The sequence below is a fragment of the Lepidochelys kempii genome, chromosome 20 (genome assembly GCF_965140265.1).
Source record: "Lepidochelys kempii isolate rLepKem1 chromosome 20, rLepKem1.hap2, whole genome shotgun sequence".
NCBI classification, from domain to species: Eukaryota; Metazoa; Chordata; order Testudines; family Cheloniidae; genus Lepidochelys; species Lepidochelys kempii.
In genome coordinates this window covers 6020471-6034013 of record NC_133275.1, presented here as the reverse complement: position 1 = coordinate 6034013, position 13543 = coordinate 6020471, and positions in this window count along the sequence as shown.

Here is a 13543-nt window from a genome sequence, read left to right as displayed (position 1 = left end):
TAATCTCTCACACATACACTCACGCCCCAGTTCCAATGACACACATACTCCCCAGACCTAATCTCTCTCTTTCACACATGCCCCAAATCCGACATCCCCCCAATCTATTTGCACACACTCATGGCCCAGAGCTATTCTGACTCACACACACACACACACATGATTACATGACTCTCACACACGCACTCCCCCAAATCCAATGACACACACACTCCTAATACTGACACTCCGCACACCTCAATGTAATATCACACACACACCCCAATCTAATATGACTGACACAGACACACCCCAGATCTAATATACACACAAACCCACACACCCCAAATCTAATATCGCACACACGCACACCCCAATCTAATATGACTGACACATACCCCCCCGATCTAATATCACACACACACACACCAAATCTAATATCGCGCACCCACACCCACCAATCTAATATGACTGACAGACACATCCCAGATCTAATATCACACACACCAGATCTGATTTCGTGCACACACACACACTGTAATATGACTGACACCCCCAATCTAATATCACACACACACAGATCTAATATTGCACGCACACACATCTAATAGGAATGACACCCCCGATCTAATATCACACACACAGAGAGATCTAATATTGCACGCACACACATCTAATATGACTGACACCCCCCGATCTAATATCACACACACACACCCCAATCTAATATGACTGACACACACCCCCCAGAGCTAATATTGCACACGCACTGAGGTTTTACCATCAATGGGGCCACAGAAGGATCCGGATTGGAAACCGGGGAATTATTCCCCTGCTCCTCCTGGAGCTGGGTCCCTGTGTGGGTTCACCCATGGAGCCCCTCTCTCTCTCAGAGGGAGGCGCCACCATCCTCCCTGCCCATGGGTTATTGGACAGGACTTCTGGCTTCTCAGACCCATCCGCTATCTGTGAGCGTGCCACGAGACACGCCAGTGTGAACCCACAGCTGCAACTGTGCCTAACGTTGAGCATGCAAACTGCGGGCCTGCTACCCACGGATCGTGGTGACTGCAGACCCATCGCTCGCGCTAAGCACTCACCTCCCCCGGGCCAACCTCAGCCATTGTTCAGGCCAAGCGCTGATTGTGTGAGTTGCAGAAGCATGTGAGATCCTGACACACCCCACTGAAAATCGCAGGCTTGCCAACCGCAAAGCATGCCAGCCACTGACCGTGGTAACTACAGAGCCAGTGATCACGCCAAGCACTGGGTCGTACCAAGTTCCATGCTAAAGCTCATGCCCAGCGCAGAGCAAAATGTCTCCAGAAAATGCCAGCCCCTGGACCTGAAAACGAGGGTTATGCCAACCACAGACTATGCCAACCATGCGGCTGCCAGCTATTGCCTATGTAACTACCGGTCCTGCCAGCTGTAGAGCATGCCAGGTCCTGAAAACCATGGAGCCCCTGAATACACCAACCACAGAACTGCCAATTATTGCTTATGCAACTACCATTCGTGCCAATACAGAGCATGCCCCGCCATGGAGCTTCATGCCAGGCTTTGAGAATGACAACCCAAGACACCGCCAGCCAGAGCCGATAATGACACCAAAGCACTGAGCTGGCCGATCAAGCCCTCACCAGGAGCTGTCTCCTCTGGGGACTGGGGGAAGGAATGCCTGTGTCTGGACCCGGACCCACAGGCCCCCGGTAGCCAGCAGAGCTCCTTCGTCCCAAGCCCCATGCTCCCCAGGAAGCAGGGCACACAGCGCAGGCGTGAATTTCACGCTTCCCTTGTCAAATCTAGGCCACCCCAGAGCTGGCAGTGCCCACGTCAGCCCCCAGCCCGCCCCTTGCCCTGGAACTGGACTGACACCTTGAAAACTCAGCCCCCACAGGCCACTGGGCTGAGTCTGCTGTTACTGGTTATTCATGGGCCTTGGCGGAGCCCAGGTCCCATGTACACAAGACCCTGCACCAGAGTGGCTAAACCGGATTAGTTTAACCCCCCGCAAGGACCCTCTGATTCCAGCTTAAATCTGACATGTTTCACTTCCGCTTCCCCCTGCTCCTGATCGACTGGAACGAAACCCATGCCAGCCTGATTTGAACTGGAACAGGTGCGTCCACACATGGCCCTTTGCTCTGGATTAACTAAAGTAGTTCAAACACCCGCCCCTACTTCCAGTGTGTTAACCTGCATACAGCCAGTCCCAGGGCCTGATCCTGCTGCCCCTGGCATCAGAGGGGTCTGGCATAGGCGTGGAGTGAGTCTGACTTTGATTCACACAATACAACCATGACTCCCACTCCAGAGAGCTTTCCGGGACAAGCCCTGTTCACCCAGCACTGAAGTGGCATTGCGGCAGCTCCCCTGCATCAGCCTCGTCCTCTCCCAGATCCTGGCATAGAACCCAGGAGTCCTGGTTCCCACCTCTCCTGCACCCCACAGATCACACTCCCTGAACCCAGGAGTCCTGTCACCCAGACAACACTCTCTCCCACAGCACCCAACGAGGGCACTGGGGCCAGCACTGACTGTGAGGGGAGCGTGCCCCCCTACTGAGGCGCTCCCCCTGCGGCACAGGGCCCCTGGGGGCTGCACTGGTGTTAGGTGGAGAGCACCCCCTACTGGTAACCAAGGTGGAGAGCACACCCTACTGGTAACCAAGGCTATGGGGCCCACAGGGTGCCTCTGGGAGACAGTGTAGGCCTGTCCTCTCCCTTCCCACAAGGCCTTGCTGGGAACAGGGCTGGCAGCGGGCACAAGGAACAAACTCGAGCACTGTGGGCAGACAGCCCCTCCTTGCGTGCCCTGTGCGTGCCGGAGGCCACAAGGGAGGTGCCCCTGGCCATGCTGAGCCCCTTCCAGGGCGCGGGAGCCTGGGGAGAGCGCCTGTCCCCGCGGCTGCAGCCTAACGACCTCCAGCTGCGCCGGAACGTGCGGGCTTCACTTTGAACTCGCTGGCTTTGTGGGCGCCAGTCTCTCCTAGGGAACCATTTGGAAATGGTTTGTTTGGTGTTTGGATCGGGGGTGGGGGTGGGGGTGGGGGTGGGTCCTTCCTTGGCCCCTTTTCTTTCCCGAGAAAGACCGAAGGAATGAGAGAAGGAAAAGAAAAGCCGAAACGAACCACAAGGGAGGAGGGAGAGAAGGAACGGGGAGAAGGAAGGACGGAATGAAGGAGAGAGAAGGGGCGAGGCAAAGAAGAAAGAACATAACACAAGGGGAGAAAGAAAGAAAGAAAGAAAGAAAGAAAGAAAAGCAGGAGGCGAGGGAGGTGCCCATGCCCAGGGTGCCAGTGCCCCGCCATTTGGAGCCCCCTGGGCCCACAGCAGCTCCTTGCTCCTGTGGAGAGGAGCTGGTGCTGCCTGCTGGAGTTGCTGTTTCTCTAGCTGATCACGTTTCTACTGGACAACCAGACCCTGAGCTTGCTCCAGGCCCCCTTCCCCAGCAACATCCCCATGCTCACAGGGCAAGTCCAGCCTGAGAGGTGGGAACAGAACCCAGGAGTCCTGCTCCCCCAGAGCTCCAGGCAGGCCAGCCCAGGCAACCCTGCCCCTCCTCCGGGGGGCACTCCATGCGACTCAGAGGGCTGCAGTGCTCCTTGGAGGGCAACACCACTACCCACCTGTCACTGACTGGCAGCAGCCCTTGGTGCCATGCCTGCCTCCCTTTGAACCCTCACCCGCAAGGCCTCACAGCCAGGGCAGCCACACCCCCAGGGACTAACCCGCTCTCCCTCTATGGGGGGCACTGCTCTTCACCCAGCTTCCACTAAACATGTCCCCTCTGGGGCTGGGGAGCTAACCTCCCCCATCTTGGGAGCACTGAGCAGGTACCCCAGGGGGGTGCCTGGCCCCCAATCAGTCCCTCACACCCAACCACCTCATCCCCATCCATTCTCCTCCCTAGTCCTAACACGCTGCTCTAACTACCCTCAGCAGGGATCGAACCCTGGCCCTCCAAAGCTAAGAACAGGAGCCACGACGCCTTGAGCTACGAGACAACATCCCCAGAGCCAACAGCTCTACCGGCCTCACGGAGGGGGGGGTGATGCCCACCGAACCACGGGCTAGGCCTCTCCAGAATGGAGGGCACTCGGCAGCTCAAGGGCTCACCGGGGGGAGCCCCGGCAGAGAGAAGACATGGAACCCAGGCTTGGCTGGGACACGTCCCATTGGCGCTCGCCTTTCTCCTTGAGCACGGGACGGAAGGACACGGAAAAATTTGGACCCACGTGAAACTGTCAGGATGGGTCGAAAGACCATCTACCACTGAGAAACCGGCTAGCGGGGCTGACGGCGCAAGAGAACTGGGATCTGCTTGGTGCGGCCCCCCGCTGCCCCCATCAGCTTCCGTGAGTCCCTTCCTACTGCCTGAGCTCGATCAGTGCCAAGCCCCGTCTGGAGCTGGCAGGACCCCAGCGACTAGCAGATTTATTTGCCACCCTGGAGAAGTCAAGATCTAAGACAGATGGGCATGGGACCGCAGACGGGACGACAGGTGCGGGGAGGCGGATGAAGGGAGGAGAGAGCCAGCACTTGGCGGGGGGGAGGGGGGGTGGAAGGGGCAGGGGGTGGATTTGGGCCAGATACTGCGGAGACGGGGTAGGGATCTTACCCTCCTGCTTCAGCATGAGCCAACCTCGCACTTTGGGGGGTAGAGGGGGCAACTTTCCTGGGGGCCCATCACTGCCCCCTGCAGGGCTTCTCCTGCAGCTGGGGCTGGGACACTGGGCTAGATGGCCCGGCTGGCTGATCCAGGCTGGATCCGTGTTTATTAGACCCTGGCTGGTTTTCCACCCAGGGCTGGTGGCCATCCGAAGGGACAGGGCCCTTGGTGCACTGGCATGGAGGGGACAGCTCCCTGGGGGGAGGCAGTGTGTGTCCCCCCTACCCAGCAAAGGGTTAAAGCTGATCCTGCCTCCCAAGAGCCCCTGTGCGTCAGGGAAGGGCCTGACAATGGGACCCCACATGAGCCCATGCTGAGATCGGACGGGCCCCCCAGGGCAAGCTCGGCAGCAACAAAAGGGGCATTGACGCAGTAAATCAGCCGCCTGGCAGCCGGGCGCCCAGCCTGGTACCCGGCCAAGCACCCTCCCCAAAAGCCACGCCACTCCAGGCCTCCTGACACAGGGAAGGTGAGCTGGGCACCTGAGCTGGGGGGTCAGTCCCCATAACGTCTCACTAGACCTAGTTGTGGGTTAATGGCTAGAGCAGGAGGGGCAGAGAGCCAGGACTCCTAGGTTCCACCCCCACCTTGGAGGGCAATGGGGTCTAGTGGGGGTGGGGGCTGGAAGCCAGGACTCCTGGGTTCTATCCTCAGGTCTGGGAGGGCAGTGCAGGGGGTGGGGAGCTAGGACACCTGGGTTCCATGCCTGCCAGGCCTGGGAGCAGCGCAGGTCCATCTCATTTCTGCTTCCGCCATGTTTCTCAGTTCCCACGGGCAGCAGAAATGCCAGAATCTGGGGCCAGAAAAGGTCCCGACCGGAGCCATTGGTTCTGGACCCATTTTCAGGATGACAGATCAGGCACAGCCACTGTGCCTTGTTCAGCTCCACCCAGCCCTGCGCTGCAGCCAGCTCTGGGGTGGAGGGTGTCAGTGGCATTACTGTGAGGGGTGGTGGGGATGCGGCTGTAACTCCTGGGGCAGTTCGGGGAGGTTCCCCTGAGAAGGCTGGGCCAGGATCGCGGCTTGACGGGGGGGAGCACCCCAGGGTCCCCCGGGACCAGCACCCCGGGTTTATGTCTCATCTGAAAGGCAGCCCCCCTAACACAACATGGGGGACCAGTCCCCACCCCATTCTCTGCAGCTGAGTGACCCCCAGTGCCAGGGCCGGATTAGGGTTTTGTGGGACCCTGGGCCAGAGCAAGTGGGGGCCCCTCCCCACCCTTTCTGCCTGCAGTCCCCCCCACACCCTCCCCCTGCCGGTGCTCCTGCCGGGGAGCAGGGTTGGGGCATGGAGGCTTGCCCCGCTCCAACCGCCCGCCTGCCACTCCTCCGGGCAGCAGCAGCCCAGCGTCCCCTAGCTGCGGGTCAAGCGCTGACTGGGAAGGGAAGCAACCCTTCCAGACCCCCTCCCACATCCCACTCTGTGCAGCACAGCACCCCCTAGTGGTGGGGCAAGCTCTGACTGCCAGGGGAGAATGCCCCCTACCAAGCCCCCGCACCCCACTCCCTGCAGCTCGGCGGCTCCTAGCACCGCTCAAGTTTCTGCGCAGACTCCAAGGGGAGAGCGCCTCCTACTGTCCCCCTCCATCGCTTTGCACCTTCCCCTCCTGGGGCTCCTGGCTGGGCCTGGCCCCATTCAGTGCGGGGCCCATGTGGGGCTGGTTCTGTTGCAGGCGCTGAGCGAGGAGGCAGAGGAAATCCTCAACAGAGACACATGTTTTCAGTTAAAATCAGCAAGGCGAAGCCGCGGGGCCGGGACTCAGCCAAGATATTTAACCCAAGTGATGGGATTCTGGGCTGGGAAACATGCTCCCTAATTTACCCCCACCCCCCTCTCCCTCACGACATGGCGGACTGGGGGGATGTGCGGGGGAGGGCTCTCTTAAACGACATCGTTTCCCAATGAGGCGAGATTAGTTCTTTGCCGGGCAGCAAGCAGCGAAATTTCCCGCAGCTCCCAGGGCTGGCGGGTGGGCACCGGGAGAGCTGCAGCCAAAAGCTGGAGGGGAAGGGGGGCTGTTAGAGAGACCGGGCCCCAGCCGCCAAGTTGGGGCTCTGTGTTCAGAAACCCACCGACACCCTGCTTCCAAAATCCAGGGGGTTCAGAACAAAGGGGAGCGAGGAAAGACCCCCTTTCCAGAGCATGAGGATAGAGAAGGTGAGAGGCGCAGGGACCGTCAGCCCCCTCCTTCCCCCCAGGATATAATCTAGATCTACAGATCACCCCCATTCGGGACAGGGCGTGTATTGACCTGCCCCACTGCTACCCCTCCTCAGTGGGTCTGATCCCATCCTATCTAGGCTCTGATGCCAGTGGGCACCCAGCTGGATAACAAGAGCGCGCTCAATAAAAACCAGGACTGGATCCTCCCAGGTGCCCACTCACCACTCTCCTGCCCACTGCAATTCCCCCTCCCTCGCCAGCTGTTTGCTGCTTACCCCCAGGTGGGGGAGCACCCAGGGCCACAGGGAGGCGGCCTGGGAGAGCAGCGCCAGGGGGCGGTGGGGAGGTGGCACGCAGGGGGCAGGGGGGTTCTCGGCCTCCTCACCAAAAGGATGGTGTCAAAAGTTGGTTAGAAAAATAATCAACCGGGGAGATCCACGGCGACTAGCAGCGCGTCCCCTCCCTGCATGGATATGCCCTGCCAGTGGTGTAAATCAGAAGTAACTCCAGGGCAGGCCGTGGAAGCAGGAGTGGGGCAGAGCCAAGGGGCCGGATTCTGCTCCCACTGACTCCGGTGTAAGTCAGGAATAACTCCAGGACCACTGGCAGGCAGATCAGAGGAGTTTTACGCAGTTGGAACGCTCCCTTGACTACCTGACTGACGCTGTGGGGGTCAGACCAGAATTGGGTCCGCCCCACGGGGGAGCGGGTCCGTTTCTTCCTCTTTCTGCTCCCTGGCGTTCGCGCTGGGACTGGTAAGCGCTGGGAGAGGCCCTAATTGCAAACAGGTTTAACTGGCACAAAATAACTGGGCCCAGCCCAGGGAGTGGCTGTGAGGAACAACTCTGCCGAGAAAAACACACCATGGGGTGAGGAGCAGAGGAGCCCAGAGCCGGGGTGCCACATCTCCTGGAGTGGGGGGAGCCTGGGGTCCCCGGGATACTTGCTCCAGGGGTGTTGGCACCAATCCACCTTCTGGTGCAAAAACCTGGTAATGCATTTCACAAGTGTGTGTGTGTGTGTGTGTATGGGGGGAGATTTGCACATGTAAAAGGACACGGGGCGGGGGGGGGGAGGGAGCATAAAACCCAAGGCTGGATTGCTCCTGGCCACAGTAAAACCCGGAGCTGGGCGCCCTGTCGGAAGGACGGGCATTGCAACTGGAGCAAGCTGAGGCCTGGCTGGGAGCTGTCTGAATCATAACTGCATGAGCTCGCTGCATCCCCATTCATTGTGAAACCACCTCCTCCCTGGGTGACTGGCAACACCAGCTGTGTGGGAGCCTGGGAGGGGAAGAGCAAGTGGGACAGGGCGGAGGGCTGCAGCCTGGGGCTGGCAGAGCCAAGTGCCCTGGGGAGCCTGAGTGACAAGAGGGGGCTACGGGTCAGGACTGATGGGCATTGGGAGAGCTGGGGGGAGCCCAGGGCTGGGCTAGCAGGGGGCTGCGGGTCGGGATGGAGGGGCACCGGCAGAGCTGTGCGGGGAGCCCAGGGCTGGGCTAGCAGGGGGCTGCGGGTCGGGATGGAGGGGCACCGGCAGAGATCTGTGCTGAGGAAGAATCAGAACTCACAGCACAAGTTGATCTCTGCTCACGAATAACCATCCATCACCACGAGCCCAGCATGGCCGATGAGCCGTACTGAGAGTGGCACCACTGGTAACAAATAAAACCCGCCCCTGCACTGGTGGGAATCACAGGGTTTTTCACTCTCTTCCATCCCTTGCCCCCCAAAAATCCCCCCAACATTTCCTTTTTTCTTTAAAAAATGGTGAATTTAAAATACACCTCTGAATAGATTCTTCCCTCCTCACTGGGAGACGCTCCAAACCACACGACCAAGGCAGCCGGTCAGACCTGGCGGTGCTGGGAGAGGCCAAGGCACAAAGAACGGCCCCAAAAATAAAAATGTTGATCAATTTTGGGGGAGGGGGTCAAATATGGTCAGATTGCCAGGCAAGTCAGCCCCTGGGGGTGCTCAGCCCCGGGGACAATCCAGGGCTGCCAGTAACGGCGATCCCCTGGCGTTCCCCTGGATCAGTAGGGGACAGGACCCACAGTCTCCCCCCCTCCACATCCACTTTCAGCCCCCAAGAGACCAGTAGGATCCTTCAGGTTATCAACTCACGGTGACCTCAGCACCATTGTGCCGGCCCCTCCCCTCTCTGGGGAGCCCCCCACTGGCCCAGGGACAAGACCTGGGCTCCTGGGTTCGCTCCCTGTAGTCGCGGGGGAGTTTGCATCCTCACCTCCCAGAAGGCGTCATGGAAGGGGAGGTGGGGGGCGGCGGGGGTTAAAAATGTTTTAAACAAGCCCAAAGTCGTCCCCCCCCACCCCGGTGCAGAGAAAAAGTGGGTCCCCTCCCAGCCCCACCCCGTGCAGCTGCTGGCGCAGTCACGGCCAGATGCAATTTCAAAGGCCCAGCTCAGATCTCCTAGCAAGCAGCTGTCAGACCCTGAACACTGCCTCCATGATTAACGATGTGTGTGCGGGTATGGGGGGGGTCTTCCCCTGGCTGCTCCCCCCCCCCCCACGGAAACAGCAGCATTCACCTGCCCAGGGTCCTTTGGCCACTGTGGCCGCTGATCCCAGCCTGCCCACAGGTGGTAGTGGGATGTCAGCCATAGCCAGGGGCTAATAGCAGGGGCTGATGTGCTGGCCGCCAGCCACCGGCCATGGGCTCCCTCTGGGGGGCATGTCAGGCAACCTGGCCTGCGGCAGGAGCCTGCCCCCTAGTGGTGCCGGGCTGGGCCAGGGGGCACCTCCCGCGGGGCCGAGCCAGGCTGGCCCTGCCAGGTTAGCGGGCCACGCCCTGGTGCAGGCCGGGACCTGCCCCTGCTGCGTGAAGGCTCCCTGGGGCAAGCCAGGCTGCAGTGGCAGGGTCAGAGCGTAAGGGCAGTCCGGGGCGCGTGGCCCCCGTGGGCAGAGCGAGGGCGGAGGGGCCACTGGAGCTGGAACCGTCGTCCTAGAGATGTCCTGGCCTTGTTCTCCCAATTTAGTTGGGCACCCAGCCTCTGAGCTGCCAAGGGAGCAGGGGGTTTGCTGGGAGCCAGCACCCTTGGGTTCTATCCCCAGCTCTGCCCGTGCTTTACTGTGTCATCCCAGGCAAGTTCCCCCCCACCCCCAGCACACACACGCACACACACTCTGTGCCTCAGTTTCCCCCCCTCTACCATGTTCAGTGGGGATAATGCTGTTGAGCCCCCTGGTGCTGAGGTGGGCAGGTCAGGGATAGGGCAGTGAGATGCAGGGGCAGCAAACCCAGGAGCAACCAGATAAATCACAGGGGGTGGGGGCGCAGGACATAATGGTGATGGACAGTGTTAGTTTAAAGAGACAGCGCGATTTGTCAAGGCCTCAAAGGGCACAAGGGCGTGTGTGTGTGTGTGTGAGAGAGAGAGACAGTGCCTGGGTGGGGTTGGGGGTGTGTCACTGTGAGTTGAAGGCATGGGGTGGTCTATGTGTGTGTTGAAGGGGGGGTGCGTGGGGTATTGTCTGCTCTGTGTGGGGCTGTGTGCTCCCTGTGGGGTTATGTGGGGGGGGGAACTGCAGGAGGCGTTGTGGGCCAGGGTGGGGGCACTGACCAGGGAGAGCTGGGCAGTACCCATCTCTCGCTCTCTCTCACTGGCTGACAGTCGCTGGCGTGGCCCATGCCCAGGGCAGGATCCGGTGGGTCACATCACAGCGCAGAACCAGGCTCCAGCCGCCACGGTGAGCAAGCCAGGGCCCTGCTGCCCCCTGCCTCTGACTCCGACTGCCCCACCAGTCTGGTGCCAGCTGCCAACCCCACCCCTGCCCCCACCCAGCTCCACCTCACTTGCATGGCAACACCATGGCTGAGGGCCTCTCCCCACACAGCTCCTCAACAGGGGTTCCCTGCACCTCACAGCCTTCCCTAGAGCCCTGCTGGGCTGGGGACTGGGGGGGCAGCCAGATGTGGAGGGGGGACAGCTAAATGTGAGGCAGGGTAGTGAGAAACACCCCCTTTTTCCAGTCTTGCCCCTGCCTGCTCATGACCATCACAGCTCATCACACAAGTGAGGGGGACACCCTCCCTCCCGGCCAATGGCTCCTTGACTCAGTTTCCCTCCTGCCGGCTCTGTTCCTTTCTCTCTCTTCTCTGGGTGTTGCCGCTGCTGGCTCTTTCCAGATTGACCCTTTTCCATCCCCTCCATCTCTCTCTTTTCTCATGCATCCCTCCCACCCCGTTTGCCAAGCAGTTTCTGGGGGGAGGCCAGGGCGGGGGGGAATGTGTCATACAGAGAAAACCAGAGGCCCACTCTCACTATTACCAACCCCCTGACTGATCTGTCTCAGCAGGCCAGGCCCCGTCATTACTGTAGCGTGCTGGGCTCCGGGCGGGTGGCAGGTTGGCATGAGGCGGGAGGAAGTGGTGAGGCCGAGGGCCTGGGAACCGATTCTCTTACGCCCGCGAACAAGAAATGACACAGCCTGGAGGCAATTCGTTCTGGGGGCGGGTTCTCGCCAAGGCTTGTTTATGGCACAGTGCAGCTCGGGCCCCCCCTTTATGGAAGGTGCCACTCAGGGGCCCAGCCTGGCCTCCCTCCCACGGGACTCACTAGCGAGGCTTCCGCTGCCAGGCTGAATCCAGCCCTGTTGGCTGGGGTAGGGGAGGAGAGGGGTTGGGGGGGCCTTGCACCCCCTTTTTGCAGGCTGTCTCTGCAGGGAGGAGAGGATCCAGAGGGTCACGGAGCCCCCTCCCCCATCAGGGGAGTCAGTATTGGGGCATGGGGCCCCAGAGAGGGAGAGCACAGGACTGTCAAAGTGGCTGTGAATCCCCCACACAGATGGGCAGACTTGCCCCACTGCCAGCCTCCAGCAGCACTTTCCATGCTCGCCCCTCCTCAGGGTCTGCTCCTGCGCTGACCCGATTCCCCATTGCGCTGCCCCCCACGCCTCTTTTGCACTGCCACTGAAGGTGATGCAGAATCAGGACCACCTGAATGGGATCAGGTTGAAGCCCCTGCCCCGTGTGGCAAACCTGAGAGAAAGAGGGGAATCTCCATGAGCTGAGAGCAATATAGGGCTAATGACACACAGACCAGTGGCTCTAAGTCTAATCATTACCAGGGAGTGCGGACGCAGGCGCATTACAAGATCAAGGGCATCAGAATGAAACTACACTTGAAAAACATCCAGGAGGTTAAGGTGTCACAAACCACAAACCCCCTGCAACGTTTCACTCTTGAGCAGGGCACATGGCGGGGCAGGGCAGGGCAGGGAGGGTAGGGAATGGGCTTTCACACCTTGCCGCTCTTCAATCCAGCTCAGTTCAGACCCGTGAGCCCCCCAAACTGATTGCTCCATCCAGGTCAGGCTAAAAAAAAAAAAAAAAATTACCCAGCAGACCAGGCAGCCACGTGACCTGGTGACTCAGACAAGCCACAGTTGTGGTTTGCCCTGAAAGCGAAATGCTGTGTGTGAGAGTCCCCTCCCCGCCTCGGTACTCTATTCTGGGCATCGGCCACCCCTCCCCATTCAGTGCCACGGTGGATGTGCTCTCCACTGGGGTCGGCTTCTGCAGCATCCCCCTCTCCTCCCCAAGCCCCTGCCCCCTTCCCTGGCTCTCTTCCACATGATGGTCCCTGTGCCACACATCAGCCCCGTGGGCAAACATTGCACCCTCTCGGTGTAAGTGGCATGCGTGGGACTCTGCATCATCCCAGCAAGGACCCATGCGGGCGGGAGGAGGGACAGGGGAAATCAGGGCTGCCCCATTCACACACACACACCCGACTTCTTACCCACGCTAGAGCTTCTGGGGTTGGCTGAAAAGGAGGACGATGAGAGCTCGTGGGAAACTGGTGCCATCCCCCCGGTTCAGTTGTGAAGCTCAGCAGCGGTGCGGATGGCCCGGACTGGTCCAGTAAAGAGGGATGGGAAGGGGCAGAGGCTGGTGTTTCCGCTGCTCTGTGGGTGCTGGGCATCCCCCATCAGGACTCAGACGCGAGCCGCAGCCCTGGTGCAGCCCAGCCGCCCAGGGTACAGGTGGAGCGTCCGGCTGGACAGAGCCAATCCCCTGGCACATGCCAAGATCTCACCGGTGCCACCTTGGAGGAGAGCGGAGCAGCTGTCCCTCCATGGGGCTCCCAGAGGAGACACCCCAGAATCTCTGCCTGGGAAGGACCCCATGCCAACGACAGGGAATCCATGGGAACCACAGGAGGGAAAGGGAGACCCTCCGATCTCCCAGGATCTGGCCCTAGAGGGATGGACTCGCTCCACTGACCCTGCCCTCCGAGCCCTGGTGCCAGCTCCTGTTACAGATGAGCTGAGCTGCAAAGTTCTCAGTCAGATTTTGACCCCTCACCTGCCCCAGGCTCCAGGTTCCAGTCTGGGGGTGGTGAGTCCTATTGAAACAGGGCATGGGCCGCTGGACGGAGCTGGATGTCCGCCGATGCGATGGTACCAGGAGCCAGCGGAGGATCCCAGCTTGCTAGCACTGTTCCGCAGAGGGGCGGGGGGAAGCCATGCAAAGCTACAGCCACCCCATGTAGCGAGCAAAGGGTGGCATGGGGGAGGGGGGGCTTTTCTCACGAGAGAAGCTCAAAAGTGCCTGCACAGCGTCTCTGTGCATCTCCCCAACCACTCGCCCAGCCCACCAAAACCACAGTCTAGCAGGGTTCTCCTCCGGTGCGCTGCTGAGGAGCCCCCAGCCCACGGCAGGGCAGGTCTCTCCCGCCCCCTCCGCTATCTCTCCCCTCCGG